General features: G+C 46.2%; 1 protein-coding gene and 1 long non-coding RNA gene across 5 annotated transcripts in view; one reads left to right on the top strand and one right to left on the bottom strand.

Annotated features, from left to right (window-relative positions):
• Nucleotides 1-27,173, top strand: part of SLC24A4 (solute carrier family 24 member 4) — a 177,670-nt gene that overhangs the window by 75,123 nt on the left and 75,374 nt on the right. The window lies entirely within an intron of this gene.
• LOC129487516 (uncharacterized) lies at nt 39-6,094 on the bottom strand. 2 transcript variants are annotated; one of them, XR_010122018.1, is made up of 3 exons: nt 5,614-6,094; nt 2,279-2,406; nt 39-720 (listed from the first exon to the last, which is right to left on the bottom strand). It is a non-coding gene; the product is annotated as an uncharacterized lncRNA (long non-coding RNA). The 2 variants fall into 2 exon arrangements; XR_008659350.2 differs by having other exon boundaries at nt 39-477.

The raw sequence follows: 27,173 nt of genomic DNA, 5'->3' as shown, positions 1-27,173 counted from the left end.
CTCTTAATCTGGCAAGCAACTTTGTAAGATAGAAAGTGTACATTTTCTTCTATTTATTTCTGGGTTTTGACTGCTTATAAAGTCTTAGTATAAAGAAGCATTGTGTAGAAGAGAAAAAGCTTCACCCCTTTGGCTGTGGTAATTCATGCAATTGGTTCTCAGTTGCTCTGACGTTGGAGGGTGGTGTGAAATCTATCACGGTGGATAATCCGAAATTTGCATTTGGAATGCAGAAGTATCTGTTCTCAGGATCCCACGGAAAATTAGCCTCCTTCTGTCTCCAGCTCCTTCTGCTCCGGCTTGGCATCTGGCTGGGCAGCACTGGGAGGAGTCCCTGAGTCACCATGTGGAGCGACCATCTGTGACTAATTGAATGATCACGGCCTTGAGTTATTTGAGTTTATGTCTTTGGCTTGAAAATGAATCTGTGATGAGCCAAGTGCAGCTTTCTTAACTCCTAGCCCAGTGCTCTTTCCCCTGTTACAGAAGGAAGAAGGAGCTTTTTGCATGAAAATAGTTGCCAAAGCGTCCTGGAGGAGGGGCATCCTGTCCGGGTTCCAGGGAGATTTAAATTGGCGCACAGCGGGAGGGGCAGTGGGTGCAACTGTGTAGAGGTCAGAGTGGACAGGGATGGTGTGTAGGCTGGTGATGTGGCCAGTGTGAGGGCAGCTCTGGAGGAGAGTGACAGACAAGTCTGGAATTGCCGGCTGTAGCCAAGTTCTGGAAGGAACGAATAAGAGTTCTGCAAGTTCTGTTTGTCATTATCTAGTGCTGCAAGTTGGGAATTAATAAAAGTAAAGTAAAAGCTCACCTGGCAGAGGGGCTTTTCCTACCTATATTATTTTTCTCACTCTAAAAATAGAAGCAAATGACATACTGATATTTAGCATTCATAGAATAAGCAGGATTTGGCTTCAAATCAGTCCTGAATTACACGGGTCAGCAGGAGCCTAGCCTGACCCCTCCCAGTGTCCTCACTGAGCACAAGCCAAGCAACCAATAACGAGACTCTCCCCTATGCCAGGCCCTGCGCACATGTGACCTTCTCTGTCATAGCCCTTCATCCTCCGCCTGGCCATTGGGCAGTGAGGATCTGGGGCCATGGCTGCCATCCCTTTAGGTCCACACACCGAAAGAGGCTTTGTTTTCATTTTTAAGGTATGCCTGGTGTGTGCATGCCTAAGTTGCTTGAAACATGCCCTCATGGTTGGTAAATTGGTAGTCAGAAGCCGTTTAGCAACAGGACAGTTGAGTGCTAGACTAAGGATGCCCTTATCTTTGGAGCAGTAGAGGTCACCGAGGGCTTCCGAGGGATGGCCTGGCAGAACTGCAGCAGGGTTAGGAAGGGAGGAGGCTGGCAGCAAGCTGGTGGGCGGAGCAAGCATCCACAGAGTGTTGGAGAAGTGGGCATGGGAGAACCGTTTAAGAGGAAGAATGGGTAAGACTATTGGAGCTGGGAAAGAGAAGGGAAAGAGTACAGAACAGGTCAGCCTCCAACGTCTGATGTTATTGACATCTCCTTCTCTTTCCTGAAGTTTTCCGTGCCCTAAGAAAAAGCCTGTTAGCCTCAGCCACTTGCTCCCAGGACCACACCTGGCCAGGGCTGCTGGGACAGGTTCCTTCACATCTGTCCCACCTGGCATGGCTCAGAACATACCCCTTCCTGGTGTTAGCCAAAGCGAGAAGGGGGGTTACTGTAGTTGCTTGGGTACACTGGGCTGCACAGGTCAGGGAATTACCAGCATGTCCTCTCAAACACCTCCTGCCCTCGGTGGAAACCCCGGAGAGGTGGCTGCACTAGATGGTGTCTCTACAGAAGGGACATTCGTCTTCCCTTTGGGGTGGCACCCTTCCTTAAATCATCAACTCAATGCCTGCTTCTTTCCCAGGATTGGATCTTCAAGGACAAGGACCGTGTTGGTTTAAATCTGATGACACACTCTGTGACTCTCCAGTATTTGAGGATGATCAAGTATCCTACTTCAGGGGGATTCTAGCAAGATTTAGGATCTTAATTAACAATCGTAACAGCTTAATCCTATTAAGCCTTGTTAGACAACATTTAAATGCCAGCACTCTCAAGCAGTACCTGGGGAGAGCCCTGCTAATTTATTCAGGCCTCAATTGATCTTAAAATGCATTTTCAGTAGCATATAGAGTTCTCTGGACCCTGGGTTCTCAGAAATTAACATGTTGTTAATTTCATGCACACCGAGTTAAAAATGTCACTCTGTGGGGTCTAAATTGCCATAAACTTGCTTATGCGGCAGAGTCTCACCTTGATTTTGGCACCTACTACATGGGGGTAAAGATTTTCCACTTGGCATGATGAATGGAAACAGTTCAGATTAGCAGCTCCACGATCAGATTTTTCTTTTTTTCCAATAAGGGGTGAGTCAAACACATCTAGAAGAAATAAGGAAAAGCTGTTGGATTTTCACCAAACTTGGATAGGAAATAACTTCATATCACTGTTACTTTCCATATGCAAGGTGTTACCTAAGGGAGAAATCCATATTTCCTGGTGTTGACTTCTAAATTAAATGTTGTCCCATGGTTTGATAAAAAGCTACTTTATTGCTTTCTGGTTATGGCTGTGAAATCTTGAAGTGTCTTATATCTACCTTCACATTGGTGACTTATTGGGGCTGAGTTTCAGCTGGCTTTGCGATATGAAGGGGCTGATCATTTACTTCTCTGGTAACCCAGCGCATTGTCCCAATGAGAGTTTTTGTCAGATTGGATAATTGAGACAATTGCAGTGAAATTTATTAATTGCAAAGGTAGTTAGAGAAGAGAGTTGAATATGACCTTTGCAGAGAAGGAGAACTTACCTTTTTTGAGCATTGGAGGGTGGGGTTAGGGAGGAGTGGATGGCAGGCGGGATACAGTTTTTGTTTCTTGGGGGCGGTTTTGAGACAGAGTTTTACTCTGTCATCCAGGCTAGAATGCTCACAGCTCACAGCAGCCTCGACTTTCTGGACTCAGGCAATCCTCCCATCTCAGCCTCCCAAAGTGCCGAGATTACAGGCGTGAGCAACCATGCCTAGCTAGAGCACAGTTTTAAATAAAGTACCAGTATGTTAGAATTGGTGGTGTTCTGTTAATCATCTGTAATTACGGTACCTTGATAAACTGGAAAAAATCAGAGTTGGAGGCCGAGCGCGGTGGCTCACGCCTGTAATCCCAGCACTTTGGGAGGCCGAGGTGGGCAGATCACGAGGTCAGGAGATCGAGACCATCCTGGCCAACGTGGTGAAACCCTGTCTCTACTAAAAATACAAAAACTAGCTGGGCGTGGTGGCATGTGCCTGTAGTCCCAGCTCCTCGGGAGGCTGAGGCAGGAGAATTGTTTGAACATGGGAGGCAGAGGTTGCAGTGAGCCGAGATTGTGCCACTGCACTCCAGCCTGGCGACAGAGCGAGACTGCATCTCAAAAAAAAAAAAAAAAAAAAGAGTTGGGGGAAAATACATATACACAGCCAGAGTGCAGTGAAATGAGGGAGAGAAGATCTATAAGGGATTGACTAAGAAGCTCTGGACACAGTCGCCTTCTTTGGGGCATGCAGGACTACGGTTCTTTTTACCCTTGACTTTGAACCCCAGTTAGGCATGCCCATCCCTCTCTGGGAAAGTATTGAGTAATTATAACTGAGAATGTAATCCTCTTTCAGATGAGACCACGTTGTAATTAGCTGCAATGATTGGAAGTTAATTCATTTGGTTCCCTCTGACAGGTCTGAAACTAGCCTAAGCACGTGGGTCCCCTGTTATCTTTGCCTTTTCTTGTTTATTTCTGTGAGCATTGGTGTTTTGTGGGAGATGCATACTTTGCATATGCAAGATAGAAAGAGCTTTTGTCAACACTGTTGATGCCTGGTGTAAACAAGCATGTTTGAAGAGTTACTGACGAAAGGCAGAAGATAAATTTCAACATGTGCTTTTGCTTGAGAGGAAAAATCAGGAAATGAGAATGAAAGCTGAAGTGAAAGAGATTCTTTTGACAGTGTCTTCATTTCATGGAGAGAGGGGAATACACACAAGGCACCCAGTATCTGGCAGTCCTTGCTTCTCCACCAGCAAGGCAGGAGGACACAAAAAAGAGAAAAGACTACAGCTCATCCCCCTGTCACATAAGGAAGAGTCTGAAAACCCCTGCCTCTTAGAGTTGACTTAGCCAGCAACACTTGCAAATCAAGTCGATAACAATTTTTTGCACCCCATTGTGTGCCTGCTGCTGTGCTGGGAGATAGGGGAGGGTACCAAATGGAAAAATTGTGCAGGTTGTGCACTGCACAATCCTAGAAGGTGCTGTTCAAACCATAGACATTGTTTGTCTCTTTAGTATGATAATATTCCAGCAAAATGGAAGCAAAATGTCTTGAGGAAGACTTTCTAATTCTTGGCACCCTGTGGGCTAGTATGGCCTACACGTGGAGATGAACAGAGAAACAACCATAGTACAACATGATAATGGCCAGAGTGCACGTGTGTGCAAAGCACAGAAGGACTTAGAAGGAGCCCTCCGTGTGCCTAAGAGTCATGCAGTGGTTCACAAAGGGCCACTCTTTGGAAGACCATTCCCCTAAGCAGAGAGAGGCAGTGTTGTGGAGTGGCAATGAGATTGTGTTTTACACCCAGACTGCCTGGGTTCAAATCGCGAATGTGCTCCTTCATATGTGACCTTGGGCGAGTTATCAAACCTCTCTGTGCCCTACATGAGTTGCTGCTGTTTCCGCAATACCCTGAGGTGTGTCTGCCCAGCCAGGCTGTAGTTTAGGAATGTAGCGTGGGGGGCAGGGCGGCATCTCAGTCCCAATACACTCACTCCCCTCCCCTACCAAATGCTCCAGCCTTTTCTTGGTGTCCAGACCAGACAAAGACCAAATAAACCCACCAATAGCAAAATTCATTCTTTGTTTTCCTCTCAACATCAATGTCTGTAAGAGTAAAAGAAATATGAGACAAACATATTCAAATGTATCTAAGCCTGTTACCTGATTTCCTTGATGAAGGGCTCATAAAAGTGATGGAATATATTAGTTTGCACTTTCGAGCTTGCTGATTGCAGTCCTCAGATAACATTTATCAACTTCTACTCTTGTTTCAAGTACAAGGGCAAAGCTGAACAATATTAATATTTGCTGGAAGAAGTAAGCCTCATGTCAAAAGCAAGACATAAACTTGGTTCCCGTGGCTTCTAAAAATACCTCCATGAGGCAGGCAGGATTATTGAGTGCTAAGTGGGATTAAAACTTAATTTAGGGAAGCCATCCACTTTCTAATTGTGATTGTCCTGAAATACATTGATTTATGTATCAATAGCCTAAAGTTTTTCCTCTTCTTGGGTATATATTTTTGGTGACAGCCATGGAGATTGTCCCAGCTCTTTCAAGTGACCTAGAGTGGTCCACATGCTATGATCAAAACTTCCAGCCAAGTAATACAGGCAGCTGCTTCAAGACCATTCTGAGAGCTTGAAAAATCAGAAAATGTTATTCCTTTGGAGATGAGTTAGAATAACCCTCCTATATTAGTCAATTTTCATGGTGCTGATAAAGATATACCCAAGACTGGGCAATTTACAAAGAAAAGAGGTTTAATTTGACTTACGGTTCCACATGGCTGGGGAAGCCTCACAATCATGGTGGAAGACAAGGAGGAGCAAGGCACTTCTTACATGGATGGCAGCAGGCAAATACAGAGCTTGTGGAGGGAAACTCCACCTTATAAAGCCATCAGATCTTGTGAGAATTATTCACAATCATGAGAACAGTGCAGGAAAGACCCACCCCAGTAATTCAGTCACCTCGCACCAGGTCCCTCCTACAACACATGGGAATTCAAGATGAGATTTGGGTGGAGACACAGCCAAACCATATCACATCCAAACAGAAGCAGAGAAACCCTGAAATCTCAGTAGCTTCACCCAGTAGGAGTTTATTTTTCACTCCCACAGCCATCCAGCTTGCATGTTTAGCAGAGATCCTCCCAGGTGGGGACCAGGGACCCAGGGACCCATGCTTCTTATGTCTTGGGGCTCTGCCATCTTCAACAGGTGGCTTCCAGGTCCTGCAGAAGGGTATGGGGAGTTGAGAAGACACGCCTGCTTCTGAAGCACTGAGGCAGAGGTGATGCATGGCACTTGTGATCTGGTTGACAAAGTCCTCTGGGTGAGCAGCCTCTTCTCAGCAGTAAGTGAGGAAGGGCAGCGTGAATCTTTGGGGAACAGCCTACCTTCTTGGCCATGATACAGTCATGCATCCCCGCACACAGAATTAGTTCAAGATGACAGACTTAAAGCTCTGAGAGGACTGGCCAGGCGTGGTGGCTCAGTAATCCCAGCACTTTGGGAGGCCGAGGTGGGTGGATCCCAAGGTCAGAAGATCGAGACCATCCTGGCTAACATGGTGAGACCCCGTCTCTACTAAAAATACAAAAAAATCAGTTGGGCGTGGTGGTGGGCGCCTGTAATCCCAGCTACTCAGGAGGCTGAGGCAGGAGAATTGCGTGAACCCAGGAGGTGGAGGTTGCAGTGAGCCGAGATTGCGCCACTGCACTCCAGCCTGGGCGACAGAGCGAGACTCCATCTAAAAAAAAAAAAAAAAGCTCTGAGAGGACTGGCTGAGGCTTGAGGTCTGTAACCTGGACCTCAGAAATCAGGGAGAATTGCCTTCCCGCCTTCTAGATACAGTTAGGGCCAGCCTTTAACCATATTTCAAAGTAGGCATCTCTCATCTATTTATTCTTTCTTCTACATCTTTCTAATGCCCTTCCCTACAGATTCTGCTAAAAACCTCTCCTTGGGCACTGCCCCTCCCCCGCACCCCGGCACATATGCTGTGTTCCTACATTACATATTTTACACCTCTTCTGCCCAGTCACTCACTTCAGTGCTGCTGATGCCCAGTGTTAAGAGGTAAAGCTGATGGGGCTAGTTTATACTCATATGTAATTGATTGACAGCTCTTTTTCTCTGAGAAAAATTTCATTTTTAAAAGAAGATTTTTGAACAGGCTTCACCCTGGGCTTGCCAGAGCCTCAATTTACAGACTGTGTTAGAAAAGAGTAAGTCTTACTGAATTAACAGTGGCATACGTAACCTCACCTCCCTACTGGTAAGAAGCTACAGCTCTGACTCCAAATCTACCCTAAATCTCGCTGGCATCTGTCGCTATGATCTAATGCTACCATCGTCTCTGGCTGGACTGTTGCAGAGCCCAGCTGGTCTTGCTCTCTTTTGCTCTTCCCTCACTATAGCCTCTTCTTATGACAGCCAGAGTGATCTTTCTAAAAGAGGAATCAAATCACACAACTTTTTTTGCTTAAACTGTCCAGACCTTTTATAGTGCAAATAGAACAAAATTTCAAGCTCCTCTTCGTGACCAACCATCCCCCATGCATGAAGGCCCAGCAGTCTACCTCTCCTGCCTCCCTGAGCCCACAGTCCCCATCCATCACAGCGCTGCAGCACACTGGCAGGAGTGTGTGCATGTAGACTGCTGGGCCTCTTCCTTTTCTCCAACACAGCAGCATGTCAGCCCTGGCTGTTCCTTGTCCCTGACATCCTCCACCTACAGACTTCTGCATGGATTTCTTTTTCTGGTCATTCAGGTCCCTGTGCAAATAACACCTCCTAGTGAGGCGTTTCCTAACCACCCCCATCTAAAGCATGCATCCCTTCACTCCCCTTCACTCTCCTGCCACACATATGTATCTCAATGCCAACTTTACTTTTTTCATAAGCTCTGGAAACTATCAGAATGGATCTTAAATATTTGTATGTTCTCTCCACTCCCACCCCTTACTTCATTATGTAATTTTTGTAGCAGCAGGGATCACATCTCTCTTGTCCTCTCCTTTATTCCTATCATCTAGTCCTGGCACATAATAGGTCCTCAGTAAATACCTACTAAATGAAAATGAAAAGAAAATAGTAAGTCTTATACATTTAAATGTAAATCAAAAAGAAATAGATTTTAAAAAGATACCATTCATGGTGTTATAGGCGGGTACATATCTGCCTCCCTGAAAAGAGAGGCCACACAGTGTAGTGATGAAGTACTTGCTGACTGCCTGGGTACAAACCCCAACTTTGCTACTTGCTGTGCAACTTTGGGTAAGTTACCTAACCTCTCTGTGCCCTTGACTCATCTGTTGCAGACCTTTCTTCACTGTCCCAGGAGTGGTGTCTGCCCAGCCAGGTAGACCAGGTTGATCAGTTAGCCCTCCAACTGGGAGTCTATCTCCACCAGAGAAATGATGGGTAAATTTAAGAACAGGCCATAGGAGCTGTTTGTGTTTGTAAAAAAGAGGTAAAACTGAACAATCAAGTAGAAACTTTTCCATTAGCTCCTGACTCTGAGTCATTAGGATAGCAAGGCAGGGGTTACCTGGTACGAGCCTCACTCCAGTAGTGGCATACAGTAGCAAAGGTTGATTATAGCATTAGAACTAGTTTGCAGGGTGTATTAGTCTATTCTCACACTGCTGTAATGAACCACCTGAGTCTGGGTAATTTATGAAGAAAAGAGGTTTAGTTGACACACAGTTCCACAGGCATAACAGGAAGCATGACTGGGAGGCCTAAGGAAACTTACAATCGAGGCAGAAGGTGAAGGAGAAGGAAGCACATCTCACCATGGTAAAGCAGGAGAGAGAGAGAGAAGGGGGAGCTTCCACACAGTTTTAAACGATCAGATCTCATGAGAACAGTAAGGGGGAAATCTGCCTCCATGATGTAATCACCTCCTACCAGGCCCCTCCTCCAATTTGACATGAGATTTGGGCATGGACACAAATCCAAACCATATCATCCCACCCTTAACCGCTCCCAAATCTCATGTCTTTCTCACATTTCAAAACCAGTCATGCCTTCCCAACAGTCCCCCAAAGTCTTAACTCATTTCAATATTAACTGAAAAGTCCAAGTCCAAAGTCTCATCTGAAACAAGGTAAGTCCCTTCTGCCTATGAGCCTGTGAAATAAAAAACAAGTTAGTTATTTCCAAGATACAATGGGGGTACAGGCATTGGGTAAATGTTCCCATTCCAAAAGGGAGGAATTGGCCAAAACAAAGGGGCTATAGACTCCATGCATGTCCAAAACTCAGCAGAGCAGTCATTAAATCTTAAAGCTCCAAAATAATCTCCTTTGACTCGATGTCTCACATCTAGGGCACACTAATGCAAGGGGTGGGCTCCCATGGCCTTGGGCAGCTCTGTCCCTCTGGCTTTGCAGGGTACAGCCCCTGTGGCAGTTTTCATGGCTGGTGTTGAATGCCTGTGGTTTTTCCAGGTGCACAGTGCGCACTCTCTGTGAATCTGCCATTCTGGGGTCTGGAGGATGGTGACCCTCTTCTCACAGCTCCACTAGGTGGTGCTCCAGTTTGGACTGTGTATGGAGGCTCCAACCCAATGTTTCTCTTCTGCATGGCCCTAGTAGAGGTTCTCCATAAGGGCTCTACCCCTGCAGCAGACTTCTGCCTGGACATGCAGGCATTTCCATACATCCTCTAAAATCTAGGCGGAGGCTCCAAAAGCTCAACTCTTGTCTTCTGCACATCTACAGGCCCAACACCATGTGGAAGCTGCCAAGGCTTGGGGATTGCATCCTCTGAAACAGGGGCTTGAGCTGTGCCTTGGCCCCTTTTAGCCACAGCTGGAGCTGGAGCTGCTGGGACTCTGGGTGCCATGTCCTGAGGCTGCGCAGAGCAGTGGGAGCCCTGGGCCCTGCCCATGAGACCATTTTTTCCCTCCTAGGCCTCCAGGCTTGTGATGGGGGGTCTCTGAAATGCCCTGGAGACATTTTCCCCATTGTCTTGGCTATTAACATTCAGCAACTCTTTACTATGCAGATTTCCGCAGCTGGCTTAAACTTCTCCTGAGAAAATGGGTTTTTCTTTTCTACCACATGGTCAGGCTGCAAATTTTCCAAACTTTTATGCTCTGCTTCCCTTTTAAACGTAAGTTCCAGTTTCAGATAATCTCTTTGTGAACACATATGGCTGTATGCTGTTTGGGGCAGCCAGGCCACATCTTGAACACTTTGCTCTTAGGACTTTCTTTTGCTAGATACCCTAAATCATCTATCTTAAGTTCAAAGTTCCACAGATCCCTAGAGTAAGGGCAAAATGCTGCCAGTCTCTTTACTAAAGCATAGCAAGAGTGAATTTTACTCCAGTTCCCAGTAAGTTCCTCATCTCCATCTGAGACCACCTCAGCCTGAACTTCACTGTGCATGTCACTATCAGCATTTTGGTCAAAACCATTCAACAAATCTCTTGGAAGTTCCAAACTTTCCCACATCTTCTTGTCTTTTTCTAAGCCCTCCAAACTGTTCCAACGTCTGCCCGTTACCCAATTCCAAACTTGCTTCCACATTTTCAGGTATCTTTATAGCAGTACCCCACTCTCGGTGCCAATTTTCTGTATTAGTCCATCCTTATACTGCTATAAAGAACCACCTGAGACTGGGTAATTTATGAAGAAAAGAGGTTTAATTGACTCACAGTTCTGTGGCTTAAGAGGAAGCATGACTAGGGGGCCTGAAGAAACTTACAATCACGGCAGAAGGCGAAGGGGAAGCAAGTACCTCTTACCATGGTGGAGCAGGAGAGAGAGAGAGAGAAGGGGGAGCTTCCACAGACTTTCAAATGATCAGATTTCATGAGAACTCACTATCATGAGAACAGCAAGGGGGAAATCCGCCCCTGTGATCCAGTCACTTCCCACCAAGCCCCTTCCTCCAATTCGGCATGAGATTTGGGCAGGGACATAAATCCAAACCATATCACAGGGTGATCAGATACACTGCCTACAGAATGATTGTGTGTGTGTGTGTGTGTGTGTGTGTGTGTGTGTGTGTGTGTATTTATTTTTTGGCCAGGTGTGTTTCCAGTGTGGATTCAGATAGAAATTATTTCTAATAACCCAAAGTGTTGGATTGTCATGGGATGCTCATATGGTTATATGTATGCTTGTTGCTATAGCAGTGTGTGTGTGTGTGTGTGTGTGTGTGTGTGTGTGTGTATTTATTTTTTGGCCAGGTGTGTTTCCAGTGTGGATTCAGATAGAAATTATTTCCAATAACCCAAAGTGTTGAATTGTCATGGGATGCTCATATGGTTATATGTATGCTTGTTGCTACAGCAGTGTGTGTGTGTGTGTGTGTGTGTGTATTTCACATCCACAAGGGGGAATAAGTCAGGATAGCAGGGAAAAAAGGGGGTGACTAAATTGACCTGGAATTTGAATCTGTTATTGTGTTTGTTGTGGCTAAATTGAGTCTTCTGGGCCTATCTGTTTAAGGAAATAGCTTACTTCATTATTTACTTGACCATCCCAGAATAGCAAGCAATAAGTGCCTGTGTGTTGGCAACTGCAGCTAAAGCTCTCCTATCTCTGCAAGCATGTGAGTTTATTTTACCTTGGAAGCCTTCATAGGTGGGCTGATTGTTTTAATGATGGCTGTGAGGAGTGAGCCAACGTAGAAAACCTCCCGTGGATTGGAGCCAGGTCTGTGTGGCTTGGGAATGGGTTCTGGCTGTCCTGTTTACAGGCTGAATAGCCTCAGGCAAGTCACTTAGCTTTTTGCAGCCTCAGTTTTCTCATTTGCAAAATAGACATAATGAGATCTACCCTCTAGGTAGTAATTAGGATTAAATAAGATAATGACTTACAAATGTGGATTTTTTTTTTTATTTCTCTACTGGAGTTCACCAGTATTTGTTTTACTTTCTCCGTTGTTCTGAAGCAGATTAATCTATACTTGTTCCCCCAACAGGAAGTTTCCCTGCTGGAAAATTGAGGTAGGGCGGATTTATTTATGAATATCCTTTCCTCAGTGGTCATGGGGAACTTTCATTTCAGTATCTGTGAATTACAAGTTATGATTGTCCAGACTACATAGATCATCCTAGAGGCTGGAGTTTTCTGAAAGAGAAAAGGTGTGGGAAAGGAAATCTGGCCTGAGGACTGCCTGGCTGAGTCTGCAGGATGAGGGGAGGGAGCCATACATGTTGAGCTGGGCTTTGGCTGGGGTTTCTATAGACAGAGGTGGGACTGGATCAGGACAGCCTGTGGAAAATAGCTCCTCAGCCAACATGGAGTCAAGTTCAGTCTCCTCAAACCTTTCCAAGCTCAGTCATTCCAGTTGCTCTGGGTCTCTGAGGCCAGGAAGGGGTCCAGGAAGTTGATGTCACAACTCCAGACAGGAAGAGATGTTGAGCAACTGGATGGAGAACGGACCTAGGGATGGGGGTGCGGAGGGGAGGGTCAGGGCCAAGTTCCAGTGACCCAGTGCTTTGCAAGGCCAAGGTGAGAGGATCGCCTGAAGCCAGAAAATTGAGACCAACCTGGGCAACATAATAAGACTCCATCTCTACAAAAAATTTAAAAATTAGTCAGGCATGGTGGCACACCTGTAGTCCCAGTTACTCAGGAGGCTGAGGATCACTTGAGCCCAGGAGTTTGAAGCTGCAGTGAGCTATGATTGTACCACTGCACTCCAGCCTGGGTGACAGAGTGAGACCTCATCTCTCTTTTTTTAAACATTTATTTTAGGTTCGGGGGTACGTGTGAAGCTTTGTTACACAGATAAACTTGCGTCACAGGGATTTGTTGTACAGACTATTTCATCACCCAGGTATTAAGCCCAGTACCCAATAGTTACCTTTTCTGCTCCTGCAATAGTTACCTTTTCTGCTCCAGGCTTCCTGCAAAGCTGAGCAAAGCTGGAGGCTGTCTGAGTCTCTGAAGCACAGTGATGGTGGAGCTGCCTGGGAGCGAGGGATGGAAAAGGCAGCGCATTCAGTGTTATTTCCATTTGGAGCTATGCAGCTGCTGATGATGTTCTGTCTTTTGTGTTCAAGAGTTCCTTTGTTCTTAGAGCTTTTTATTGAAGGATAACATACCTACAGGAAAGAACACAGTACATTTTCACAAAGTGGACGTGCCCATGTCACCAGCATCCAGGTCAAGAAACAAAATATTACCAGACTGGGAGTATCCCCAGTCTTCCCTAACATGCTCCCCAGGATAGGGCAACCACTCTCCTGACTGGTGACAACACAGACTAGTTTTGGGATTGTTTGTTTTTTTTAAGAGACGAGGTCTCACATGCACACAAGTCTTCATTGCAGCGCTATTCACAATAGCAAAGACATGGAATCAACCTAAATGTCCATCAGCGACAGACTGGATAAAGAAAATGTGGAACACATACACCATGGAATACTATGCAGCCATGTCTATGAAAAAATAAAGAGATCATGTCTTTTGTGGGAACATGGATGGAGCTGGAGGCCATTATCCTTAATAAACTAACACAGGAACAGAAAACCAAATACCACGTTTTCACTTATAAATGAGAGCTAAATGATGAGAACTCATGAACACAAAGAAAGGAACAGACACTGGAGTCTACTTGAGGGGGGAAGGTGGGAGGAGCAGAAAAGGTAACTATTGGGTACTGGGCTTGATATCTGGGTGATGAAATAGTCTGTACAACAAATCCCTGTGACGCAAGTTTACCTGTGTAACAAAGCTTCACACGTACCCCCGAACCTAAAATAAATGTTTAAGAAAAGAGAGATGAGGTCTCACTCTGTCACCCAGGCTGGAGTGCAGTGGTACAATCATAGCTCACTGCAGCTTCAAACTCCTGGGCTCAAGTGATCCTGCTGCCTCAGCCTCCTGAGTAACTGGGACTACAGGTGTGCCACCATGCCTGACTAATTTTTAAATTTTTTGTAGAGATGGAGTCTTACTATGTTGCCCAGGTTGGTCTCAATTTTCTGGCTTCAGGCGATCCTCTCACCTTGGCCTTCCAAAGCACTGGGTTTACAGGCATGAACCACCATACTTTGCCAGAGCCTAGTTTTATAAGGTAACTTTTAAAAGCAAAAATTACCATGGATGCCCATGAGAGAGTGTCATAGTTTTGGTATCATGGATCACATGGAATAGCAAACCTGTACTGAGCCCTCACTGTGTGCCAAGCCCTCTCGAGACCACGCCCTTTACATAATCCGCTCACCTCATCTTCTGAACGATTCTAAGAGGTAGATACTAATACAATGCCTGTTTTACAAAGAGAAAACAGACATGGCACAGTGAAAAACCTTGCCCAAGGCCACACCACTAGTAAGTGTAGAGCAAGAATTTGAACCCAGGCAGGGAAGGTCTGCCTTGCCTCTGAGGTCTCTGGATGGAGGTGTGGAGTGCCTCTCATCTGGACGTGGTGAATTGTACACAGATAAAGCAGAATAACCAAGTGTTGTTGCAAGTTTAGTATTTGATTGATAACATAGAAATTCATCCAAAGACAAGTTTCTACACCTGCCTGATGCTTATACCCGTGGGAAGTGTGTTCATGTCATGTTCTTTCCATTAGCATGGATTTGAGCACCTCTTGGATACACTCTGAGCTCTCCCCTCAGACTGACAATCACGCCTCTGGCCCAGCCCTCTCAGTTACAAATGAGGACTATCAGGTCCCAGAGAGGGAGTACAGGCATTTGGTGAGGATGGGGGCTGGGACTCACATCCCCTGTGTTGACTTCCCATGCAGTGCTCCCTTCACTCTGCCAGCAAGCCCCCCATTAATCAGCGTCTCTGTGCTCATAGTGCATGGAGACTCACCGTTGAGTTGAATATCGTGGAGCCTCTGCTGAGGACACTGGCCTGGAATCCAGGCTGTCCATCTACTTCCCCAGATCCTCCCACCCACCCCATGATCAGGGTCGAGAAGCCCAGCCAGAGCTCCAGTGCTCATTTTCTCTCTCTCCCAGTGAGCTGCCGCTAATAGCAAACATTTTTCCACGCCCAGCGTGAGACCTGCCCCTTTCCTAACCATCTCTGAGACCAGGTAATTCCCTTCTTTCGTTTAGGTTCTTACTGAAACGCATCTATAGTTGGTGGCCCCAAGAGCCCGCTGTCTCTCGGCCAGAGCTGTCTTGGTTGTTTGTATAAGACAGAACCAAGTCCCTGTAGCTCATGGTTTCCCTGACCCTTCGGCTGGTGGAGGAGGAAGAGAAATCCATATTGTCTCCCGAAGTTTCTTTTTAGAGTTTCCTGTAGTTCAGTGTGTGAGGTTCCCTAGGATTATGTGCCTTTCTTCCCACACCAACAATGATTGAGCACCTACTCTACATAAGGGGCACTGTCTGGAGCTAAATAAGGCAGATGCAAATGCTTTGGACAAGACTGTCAAATAATCTTCTAAGATAGGAACTGGGTCACACATGATTCCCAGGTTAAGACCTCTGCCTTCTGGGGCACTTTCTAACAGTGGCTGAGTATGTTTGGACTTCTGGTTGCAAGTGACAAAAAAAATAAAAAATAAAAACCTGGACTGAGCAAAAGATGAGAGGTGATTAGCTTCTGAACTGAGAAGTCCGGGGCCAGCTGTGGGCATGGCCGGATCAGGATCGGCTCATCTCTCTTCCACGCTGGCTTCCTCCCCAGCCAGTCTTCCTGCAGATGTACAAGGCTGCAGTTTACCACTTTGGGGTTTGGCAGAAAGAGAGCCTCACCTGTTCAAAAAGGTCTAGCAAAATTCCTGGGATTGACTCACATTGGACCATTTGTTTGTGGCTGAACCTGGGGCCAGGCACCCAGGCTCTTACCCGAAACGCATCTATAGTTGGTGGCCCCGAGAGCCTGCTGTCTCTCAGTTGGAGCTGACTTGGTTGTTTGTGCGGGACCAGCCCCACTCAAATCATATGGATGAGAACAGGGCAAGGGCAATTCCCCCCAGGAGAACCAGGGTTTTAGGGTGCCGGACAGGCAAAAACAGCAGGTATTGATGTTAACCCTGTCAACGCCCCGCACTCTGAGTAGCCAACTGGTGTGATCTGGCTCTGATCTGCATTTGGTGGGACGCTTCTGTCCTCTTGGGCACAGGGTGTGTGGGCACAGCCCACAGCCCTCCTGTCCCCTCTAATGTCCTGTCCCCATCTCAGTTCATGGTGTCACCATGCCCTCATCCCCCCTCGCCGGAGACCACAGGTTTCTCCCTCCACACCACACCCATCCTCCATCCCGCGGGTCAGGGGGCCATAGCATCTCTACATCGTCCCCTCCTCTCTATTGCCATGTTACTTCAACAGCTTCTACCTGAAGCTTCTGTCCTGCTCCTTCCCACGACCTCACCACCCTGCCTGATGTTTCTAAAATAAGGGCCAACCAACTACAGCCTGCGGGCCAAATTCAGCTCCCCACCTGTTTGGAATACATCCCGCAAGCCAAAAATGATCTCTACGTTTTTCAATGGTTGGACCAAGTTAAAAAGGAATACTATTTTATGACACATGAGAATGACAGGGAATTCAGATTTTAGTGAACATAAATAAAGTTTTATTGGAACACAGCCATGCCGATTTGTTTATGTCTCATCTGCGGCTGCTTTCATGCTACAGCGGCAGCGTTGAATAGTTGCGGCAGAGACCATATGGCCCGCAAAGCCTGAAATATTTACTGTCTGTCTGGTTCTTTCCAGGAAGACGTTTGCCAACTGTTGGTTTAAGATACTCTCATCCTGTCGTTCCTGTGCTCAGCGATCTGCTGCTGTTCTCCAATAAGGAGAGTCCTTATCCTGAACTTGGTGTCCTCCAATCCTTCGAATCCTATGTTCTAGTCTTCCCATTGCAGCCTTCCCACCTCCCAGAACACCTGCCCAGAATTCCCAGTCTCCTGGGCTCCCTCCCACCTCCCTGCCTTAGCATCCAGTTCATTCCTTTGCCTAGAAAGTGTCTCTCTTTCCACCTGGATGTCTCCCAGGAAATCCTGAGCCCAGCTCTCCCATCTCCCAGCTCTTGCCTGAGTCATCTTTGCTGAGTTAGAAATTAATTGTTCCCTCTTCTGCGTTCCACTAAAGCTCCATTTAAACCTCCCCACAGCATGTGTCTTGTTACAGTCACCATTAGCTGCACATCTGTTTCCCCCTCCTCCATAGGTTGCAAACGTTGCCTGATTTATCCATATTCCCTTGCAGCCCTCAGCACAAATCCTCCCAGTAGATGCCACATGCTCAGTGCTTGTTGGAAAGATTGAAAGTCAAAATCTGGGCTGGGAGCAGCTTCCGTTCCAGGGACAGACCTGCTGGTTGTGTGGGAATGTATAAGAACACAGCACTGCAGAACCACAGCTGGTGGAAGACAAATATTAAACTAAGGCAGAACGAACAGGGATTTGCTGTCATCCTGTAGTTTGTGGTAGAGATAGGCAAAAGATGTGTCATTGTTGGAAGTGGTGTATTTGAATCGACTGAATGAGACTTTAAGGAGAGGTAGGGACAGAGGAGAAGGGGTGAGAATCACAGAATTTTCTTGCATGTTCCCAGCCACCCAGTTTTGATAGAGAGTCCTTTGAGAGAGGAGAACATGCGCTTTGACAGCATATGGACCAGTAGATAAATTGTGTGTGAAGGGAGAGTGTGAATGGCTTCATTACAAGCAGGCAGGCATCAGTGTTCAGTGGGCAAAGACAGCAGCCATCATTTTAACCATAGATCACAGTTTCTCACCTGGACACTATTGGCATTGGGGGCTGGACAATTCTCTGCTGTAGGGGGCTGTCCTGTGCTTTGAAGGATGTTTAGCCACATCTCTGGCTCTACCCACTAAATGCCAATAGCACCCCTCCCCCGGTTGTGACAACCAAAAATGTCACCAGTGTCATAGGCAGGGGCAGGGGGTGAGGGGGATAATCACCTCTGGCTGAGAACTGCTTCCCCACATGAGGGTTTCTCACACTACCTGTGGTGAAAGACTTGTTAACTTTATTTGACCAATATGCTTGTCAAATACTAGAAAAAGAAATCCCTAGAAAAAACTGGCATGGTGGCTCACTCCTGTAATCCCAGTATACTGGGAGGCAAAAGTGGGAGGATCCCTTAAGTCCAGGAGTATGAGACCAGCCTGGGTGACACAGTGAGACCCCAGCTTTACAAAAACGAACAAACAAAATTAGCTGGGCAGAAGATGCATGCCTGTAGTCCCAGCTTCTTGGGAGGCTGAGGTGGGAGGATTGCTTGATCCCGGGAGGTTGAGACTGCAGTGAGCTGTGATCGCACTACCACGCTCCAGCTTGGGTGACAGAGCAAGAATCTGTCTCAAAAACAAAAAAATGGAAGACAATCACATGGTTGCTACAATCTCAAATTGCTCCACAAGTGTTTGGATGCCCGTTCTCACTCTCTGTTCCTGTTCGGTCGTGAGTGGGTGACAGAGAGTTCACAGGCCACACTTTATCACAGCCCTAGACCCAGAATCATGTTAGGGAACGTTCTCTGCATGGGTGGAGGTCACCATGTGCTCTGGAATTGTGTCGCTGTGAGGCGCTTGCCACGATGCATGGTGCATCGTCTTGGTCCAGTGGCCTTTCTTTTGGGTGTGCACCTGCAGGTGGGGGTGTGGTGTTGGACGCATGGTTGAAAGGTGACGGTTCACCTCGTGCTGGCAGGTGTTTAATGGCCACTGCTTGACACTCCTCCATGGAGGCCTGGCCTTGTTGAGAATTCTCCTGTGGAAGGGCTGGACTTGTTCTTTTCCATTGATCTTCTCATGAGTTGTGTCACTCCCTAATCATTTTCCAAAGCTGGGTCCCTTGAAACTGGAGGTCAGGCCTCCTGCCAGTGCATTCTTCTGCCAGGCTCTCCCGGGAAACAGGGTGGATAATGTTCTGAGGCTTCTCCATGGTGAGTGGTCAGCGTGGGAAGTTTGACCTCTTGCCTTTGGTCCTGGGGCCTTGCCTTTGGTCATGAGCCAAATGGTGGGAGATGCACTGGGAAAAATGCATGGATTTTATTTTTTATGTTTTTATTTTTATTTATTATTTATTTTTGAGACGGAGTTGCACTCTCGTCACCCAGGCTGGAGTGAAATGGCGCGATCTCGGCTCACTGCAACCTCTGCCTCCTGTGTTCAAGTGATTCTCCTGCCTCAGCCTCCAGAGTAGCTGGGATTATAAGCGCCCACCACCACATCCAGCTAATTTTTGTATTTTTAGTGGAGATGGGGTTTCACCATATTGGCCAGGCTGGTCTCTAACTCCTGACCTCAGGTGATCCGTCCACCTTGGCCTCCCAAAGTGCTGGGAATACAGGCATGAACCACTGCGCCCGGCCTCTATGTTTTTATTTTTTTTTAATTTTTTTTAATTTCCATAGGGTTTGGGGGAACAGGTGGTATTTGGTTACGCAAGTAAGTTCTTTCTTGGTGATTTGTGAGTTTTGGGTGCACCCATCACCCAAGCAGTATACACTGAACCCAATTTGTAACCTTTTATCCCTCACTCCTTTCCCACTTTTTCCCCGAGTCCCCAAAGTCATCCCTATGCCTTTACATCCTCATAGTTTAACTCCCACTTATACGTGAAAACATACTATGTTTGGTTTTCCAGTGCACGGGTTTTAAATTCTAAGCTGGAAACTCTGTGGAGATGTAGAGACATGCCCACCACCCATTCCAGGAAAGGAAAGTATGTGTGTGTGTGTGTGTGTGTGTGTATGTGTGTGTGTGTGTGTGTGTGTTTGTCGGCCAGTGACTTTTGTGGTGTCAGCGTTTCTAGCCTTTCAGATTAGATGTGAGGCCTAACGTGCTGGGTGAAGAATCCACTACAGGTAAGCAGGGTGAGGGAGAGGCTGGTGGGAAGCAGAGACGCGTTTCTCTGTGTTGGCGATCAGGGTCTTTCCTGCCACGCTGTGTGTGCTCTACCCCAAGGGGACTCGGTGCAAAGGAAATTGAGCTGAGATACCATGGTGACCAGGTGGCTTTGGGTCACTTTATGCTGTCCTCTTCCTGAGGAGGAAACTGAGGCCAGCACTGCCAAAATAACAGTGGCAGAACTGAACTTTCCAGACTTTTAATCCAGTGCACATTGTCAGATTCTTTACTCATTAATTTTGTTGGTGTTTTTGAAGAGAGGTGATTGGTCCAAAGAGATGTCTAAGGAAGGAAAAGGCCACAGGCTGGAGGTTCAGTGAACTCATCTGGCTCAGCTCCTATTTTGTTCTGTGATCCTGATGAAGCTCTGGTTTGTAACAGGCTAAGAACCTCCTTAAACCTCACGGTGCTTTTGTGGAACGAAAGTAATTTTCCACAAGCTCACAAAGGAAAGCCAAGGATAAAATCCAGACCCTGGTGACTCTTCAGTGGAAATGTTTCTGACAGAGCCAAGGATAAGAATAAGCACCAAGCCTAGAAGGAATGAGGCAGACTTTTCTTGTTCTGAGATTTGAGGAAAAAGAGGTCATATGTCCAAGTTACAACTGTCAGTCATTCTACACATATTAAGCACTTATTATATGTAAGACAGACCTGGAAATACATTAAGCCTGTCAGTTTCTTCTTTTCTACCTACAGTCTTTCTTCATCCTATTGCTTGAACTATAGTGCTTGGATGGGCTTGTTAGAATTGTAAATATTTACAAGGACCATGTACAGTCATGCAGCATATCACAACATTCATGTCGACAACAAACTGCATATGTGACATGGCCCCATAAGATTATACAGATAGGGAGCTGAAGAGTCCCTGTCACCTAGTGATGTCTTGCTAGTCCTGACCCTCTGCAGGTCTAGGCTAATGTGTGTGCTCATGTCTTTATTTTTGATTTAAAAGTTTAAAAAGTTAAAAAAATTAAAAATAGGAAAATAGCTTATAGAATAAAAACATAAAATATTTTTGCAGGGCTGTAGAATGGTCTTGTGTTTTAAACTAAGTGTTATTAAAAGAGTCAAAAAGCTTAAAAAATTTAAAAGTTTAGAAAGAAAAAAAGTTACAGTAAGCGAAGGTTATTATTGATGAAGCATATTTTTAAAATTAGTGTAGCCTAAGTGTCCAGTGTTGATCGACTTTTGTCTACAGTAGTGAACAGTAACATCCTGGGCCTTCCCATTCACTAACCACGCACTCACTCGCTCACCCAGAGCAATGTCCAGTCCTGCAAGCTCCATTCATGGTAGGTGCCCTAAACAAGTACCATTTTTTATCTTTTAAACCGTATTTTTTCTGTAGCTTTTCTATGTTTAGATACACAAATGCTTACCACTGTGTTACAGCTGCCTGCGGTATTCAGTACAGTTAAATGCTGCACAGGTGTGTGGCTTTGAGCAGCAGGCTTTATGGGATAGCTTAGGTGTGTCGTAGGCTAGACCATCTAGGACTGTGTAAGTGCACTCTAGGAGGCTCGTGCAGCAGTGAAACTGCCTAACACCACATTTCTCAGAATGTATACCCATCATTAAGTAACACAGGACTGTAGTTGCTCAACCAGCATCCACTGAGGAACCGTCTGCTGTGTGCAAGCAACTTTACAGAAGGAGAAGCTGTTGCTTCCTTTCCAGGGAGATTTCCCTGGGTCCTCCCAAATATAATGAATGGACTCAGGCCCTATCACTAAATCCTGGCCTGAGACGTTTTTGACTTGAGGCTACTCGGGGAACAGCAGGGATTTTGTCTAGGAAGAGAGGAAGGATTATGCCAAGGAGAAGACTGCTCAACAGACAGGGAAGCCTGGGAGCAGGGATGGGAGATAGGGCAGGAGCCAAGAGTGCTGAGGGAGTCCCTGGCCCATGGCTGTCAGGCTCCTTGAATTCTATGCACTCCTCCTGCTGCCAGCCTGGCTTCCTGGTTCTGCCCATCTGGGGGCAGCTGTGGCTCCTCAGTCTTCCCATCTCAACCCCAATCCACCATAGTCCAGTGCCACCGGTCGGGGTTCTCCAGAGAAGCAGAACCCACGGAGGTGCACACATACACAAACACGCCCTGTATCTATCCTATATGTGTGTGTGTTGTGTGTGTTCATAAAGAGATTTATTTTGAATAGTTAATTCTTATGATTATAGGGGCTGGCAAACCCAAAATCTGTAGGCCAGGCCAGCAGATTCGAAACTCCCAGGCAAGAGCTAATGCTCTTGAGGACAAATTTCTTCTTCCCCAAGAAACCTCAGTTTTATGTTCTTTTTTTTTTTTCTTTTTGGAGACAGTCTCACTCTATCCCCCAGGCTGGACTACAATGGTATGATCTCAGCTCACCGCAACCTCCACCTCCTGCCTTCAAGTAATTCTCCTGCCTCAGCCTCCTGAGTAGCTGGGATTACAGGCACCTGCCACCACGCCTGGCTAATTTTTGTGTTTTTAGTAGAGGCGAGGTTTTGCTGTGTTGGCCAGGCTGCTCTCAAACTCCTGACTTCGGGTGATCCACCCACCTTGGCCTCCCAAAGTGCTGGGATTACAGGCGTGAGCCACCACACCTGGCCAATTTTTGTGTTGTTTAGGCCTTCAGCTGATTGGGGTGGAGTTGAATTCACACCCATGTTATTGAGGGTAATCATCACTTAAAGTCCATTGATTGCAGATGTTAACCACATCTATAAAATACCTTCACAGCAACCCCTAGATTTATATTTGATTAAATAACTGGGTATGACTACGACTGCCCAGCCAAGTTGGCACATAGAACTCACCATCACACGTGATTGGCAACCCGACCTGACCTCAGAACTAGAGCATGCCAGAGGTGAAGGGAGGTGTCATTCCAGCCTTCCTCCAGGTTCCTTCCCAGTTAGTGGCAAGCACCGACCACTCGCTCTGGCAAATCATCCACCCTCCTTTGGCTTTGGGTGGAGGTGCTTCTGAATCCAGGCACCATGCTGTAGCAGTTACCTTCCCGCAGATGTTCTCTCTTGTTGAACTTGAGGCTGTCTAGAACGAGGAAGAACCTGGTGTCCATGTTGGCAGTGATGGAAGTCCCTCCTGGCATGTTGCCGTGGGCTACTTTGACATCTCCTGGCTAATTGGTCTTCATTTTTATTCCAGGTCCTTGTACTCCTAATGAGGAGAATGAACATGAAATTTATCATCCAAACTGTGACACTTTTGAGAGAGGGGGATACTATTCATTATACTGGACAGCAGATGTGAATCAGGACTGTCCTAGAGAAATCAGAGGATATAAAAGATCCAATAATGACAACTGCTGTTATTCATAAGAGTTCGTTCATACAGGAGTTGTTTTCATGCTTGTGTTTCATGAATAAAAGGTCAATCAAGTCAACAAATATGAGGGCTGAGTTGTTTTTCCCCAAAAGATATGGTGAAGTCCTAACCTGGTATTTGTAAATGTGACCTTCATTGGAAATAGGGTCTCTGCAGATGTACTTGGTCAAGAAGAGGTTATGCTGGATGAAGGTGGGCCCTAAATTCAGTCACTGGTGTCCTTATAAAAAGTCCATGTGAAGACACAGGGACAAAGAGGGGAAGGCCAGATAAAGACAGGGGCAGACATTGGGGTGATCTGGGCCCACAAGCCAAGGAATGCCAGGGACTGCCAGCTGTCACAGACGCCGGGAGGAAGACATGGAGCTGATTGCCCCTACGTCTCCAGAAGGAACCAACCCTGTCGACACTTTGATATCGAATTTCCAGCCTACAGAACTGTGGTAAAATACATTTCTGGGCTGGGCGCAGTGGCTCACACCTGTAATCCTAGCACTTTGGGAGGCCAAGGCAGGCGGATCATGAGGTCAGGAGCTAGAGACCAGCCTGGCCAATGTGGTAAAACCCCGTCTCTACTAAAAATACAAAAATCAGCCAGGTGTAGTGGCATGTGCCTGTAGTCCCAGCTACTCGGGAGGCTGAGGCAGAAGAATTCTTGAACCTGGGGGGCGGAGGTTGCAGTGAGCCAAGATCACACCACTGCACTCCAGCCTGGCGACAGAGCGAGACTCTGTCTCAAAAAAAAAAAATTCTGTTGTTTTAAGTATATACTACTTTGTTAAGACAGTCCTAAGAAACTCTATTGTAAAAGCTTCAGTATAAGTGCCTACTATGTGCCAGGCTCTGATCTGAGTGTTGGAGATACATCATGATCAACAGCAGTAGCAGCTCATTCTCACAATGTCAAGGTGCGTCCCTGGGACCTTTCCCAGGCTACTGGCCACATGGTCTAGTTAGACAACAAAGAATTGTTTCTGCAGATGGATCGAACAACTCAAATGTACTTGCAGCTCAAATTAAGTCTAGAGTCCACCTCTACCAGCTGAGAATACCCACAGTGGGTGTGGGCATTTTTTCACGGGGTAGCCTGTCCCTGAGTAAATTGGTTTCTGTTCTTGTCATCAGCAACAGCGAGCTGGCTCAGGTCTTGTTTCCTGGGACGCCGAGTGCCTGTTGTCATGAACCTACCTGGGAATGGGTCCTGGCATCAGAGTCCTCACTGCTCCTCAGGCTTCTGTGGTTGAACTCCAGCCTCTGGAGATGAGCTCACCTTCAAGCAGTGGCAGGAACCAGATCCAGCCTCGTCCCAAAGTTTCCTCCAGGGGAGGCACGGTGATGGCTGATGTGTGCTGTGTTCAGGTGCATGAATCGAGGGGCTTGTTACTTGTTCATCCTTGCCATGAACAGTGCAACAACGAGAAAAACAGTGGGGAGCTCTTAAAGTTTTTCAGTGGTAATATGCTTTCCTTTTCCTAGAGTGTGTCAGACGTTCAGTAGGTCTCTCTTCAATGAAGTATAACTTGAGTACAATAAAATACACAGCTTTTTAAGTGTAACTACCACTCCAATCAAGATCTAGGGCATTTTCATCACCCTAGAAAGTTCCTTGTGCCGTTAAACCCTCCCCTACCCCCAGTGGTTCTGATTTCTATCACTGACCTTGGTTTTGACTGTGCTTGGACACCCTATAAATGGGATCATACCATTGGTACTCTTTTGTGCTGGATTCGTTCATACACCACAGTTTTTTTGTTTTTGTTTTTTTGAGACACAGTTTTACTCTGTTGCCCAGGCTGGAGTGCAGTGGCGTGATCTCGGCTCACTGAAACCTCCACCTCCCAAGTTCAAGCGATTCTCATGCTTCAGCCTCCCAAGTAGCTAGGACTGCAGGCACCCACCACCACGCCCGGCTAATTTTTATATTTTTAGTAGAGATGAGGTTTCACCATGTTGGCCAGAGTGGTCTCGAACTCCTGACCTAGGTGACCTGCCTGCCTCTGCCTCCCAAAGTGCTAGAATTACAGACAAGAGTCACCGTGCCAGGCCCATACACCATGTTTTTAAACTTCATTCTTTTTTAAAAAAAGTAAATAATAGCAAATTGACTAAAACATTTTTATGATAAAGCATTTGGAAAGGGACCCTGGAAAGGGACACCGTTTAGAATTCCTCCACCCGCCATAACCACTATAATGGTTTTGGTATACTTCCATCCAGTTCTTTTCATTTGCTGATTTGTGTATAGCTGCAAACAAACCACGAGTGATTTCGTGTGTTGCTTTTTTCATTTATGATAAAATTTTTTCCACATCCAGTGTCTTTAATTATCCTTCTGGGTAGTACTCAATCTAAAATGCCCCGTGAGGGCAGGCACTTTTGCCTGTCTTGTTCACAGATGTATTTCCAGAATCTAGAACAGTGCTGGGACCTGACAGGTAACAGTAAATATTTGTGGGAAGACTAGAGGAAAGTGTCCAACTCCATAACCATTATCCTATTCCTGGGCCATCAGTGGCTTCCAGTGCCTGGCTAGTGGAGGTAACAAGCATCTTCACACATATGACTTTCACCCTGATATTTTGAATGTCACCCTTAGAAGAAATTTCACATGAGAAACTGCTATGTCAAAGGAAGAAACATATTTTTGGCTTTTGATAGACCGTCAAGTGCTGTTGAGAGCTGGATTATCCAGATTTGAGTTTTGGCTCTGCCACTTACTGGCTGCACCTTGGGCAAATTACTTAACCTTTCTGTGCTCTAGTTTGCCCATGTTTGAAATAGGGCTAATGACAGTATTTCCTAGGCTTATTGTGACCTTGAAATGTAGAAAGTACTTGATATGTAGTAAGCATTGTATATGTATTGCTATGTATGTTTCATATGTAGAACATTATATCATGTTAAAAAAATTGAACCTATTTTTCCAGGAAGAAATGGTTTCCCTTAATGATGCCTGTCCTTTTGATAAACTCGGTGGTACTTGTGTTGCCGACTGGAGACTAGCTCAGAGTTTGGTTGTGCGGTACGTAGGAACCTAGGTTCCAAATTTACTTTTATTTTATGTATTCATTTATTGAGACAGGGTCTCACTGTCATCCAGGCTGGAGTGCATTGGTGCCATCACTGCTCACTGCAGCCTTGACTTCCTGGGCTCAAGTGATCCTCCCACCTCAGCCTCCTGAGTTTAGCTCACAGGCATGCACCACCATGCCCAGATAATTTTTGTATTTTTTTAAGAGACAGGGTTTTGCCATGTTGTCCAGTCCAGTCTTGAACTCCTGGACTCAAGCAATCCTCCTACCTCAGCCTCCCAAAGTGCTAGGCTTACAGGTGTGAGCTGCCGTACCCAGCCCCTAATTTACTTCATTTAATTTAATTTAATTTAATATAATTTTTTTTGAGACAGAGTCTCACTTGCTCTGTTGCCCAGGCTGGAGTGCAGTGGCACCATCTTGGCTCACTGCAATCTCTGCCTTCCGGGTTCAAGCAATTCTCCTGTCTCAGCCTCCTGAGTAGCTGGGATTACAGGCACGCGCGACCATGCCTGGCTAATTTTTGTATTTTTAGTAGAGACGGGGTTTTGCCGTGTTGGCCAGGCTGGTCTTGAACTCCTGGACTCAAGCAATCTGCCTGCCTCGGCCTCTCAAAGTGCAGCCTCCTAAAGTGTTGGGATTACAGGTGTGAGCTACCATGCCCAGCCTAATTTACTTTAGGTATTAAGTATATGCCTTGTCTAGTAGAGGTAAAGACAATACAGGAACAAATTGTCACCACAGCACTCTGAGAACACTTAACCTAGTGCAGGAGAAAGACAGTGTAGACATAACTAAAGATTGCTGCTAATTGTGGAAATAAACAAAGACCACACAAATGAAAACAACCCAAGATATTTACTCAGAGTTTACTATAGCAAGGGAGTCAGCTGTCATCACTTGCATTTGGTAAAGACTCAAAGTCAGGCAAGGGAGCGGGGAGGCTTCACAGCAGGAAAGAAAGGGCAGGCTTCAGGCATGCCCTGGGTGGAAGCTGTTGGCGTGAGGCAGCTAACTGGAAGCAGGGCATTGTGTGCATTGGTTTAGGGAATGTTTTGCCTTCCCAGGGCTGCCATAACAAAGTAGAACACACTGGGTGACCTAAAACAACAGAAATTTATTCTCCCACAGTTCAGGA

The sequence above is a fragment of the Symphalangus syndactylus genome, chromosome 8 (genome assembly GCF_028878055.3).
Source record: "Symphalangus syndactylus isolate Jambi chromosome 8, NHGRI_mSymSyn1-v2.1_pri, whole genome shotgun sequence".
Taxonomy (NCBI): domain Eukaryota; kingdom Metazoa; phylum Chordata; class Mammalia; order Primates; family Hylobatidae; genus Symphalangus; species Symphalangus syndactylus.
This window is presented reverse-complemented; position numbering and strand designations above follow the sequence as displayed.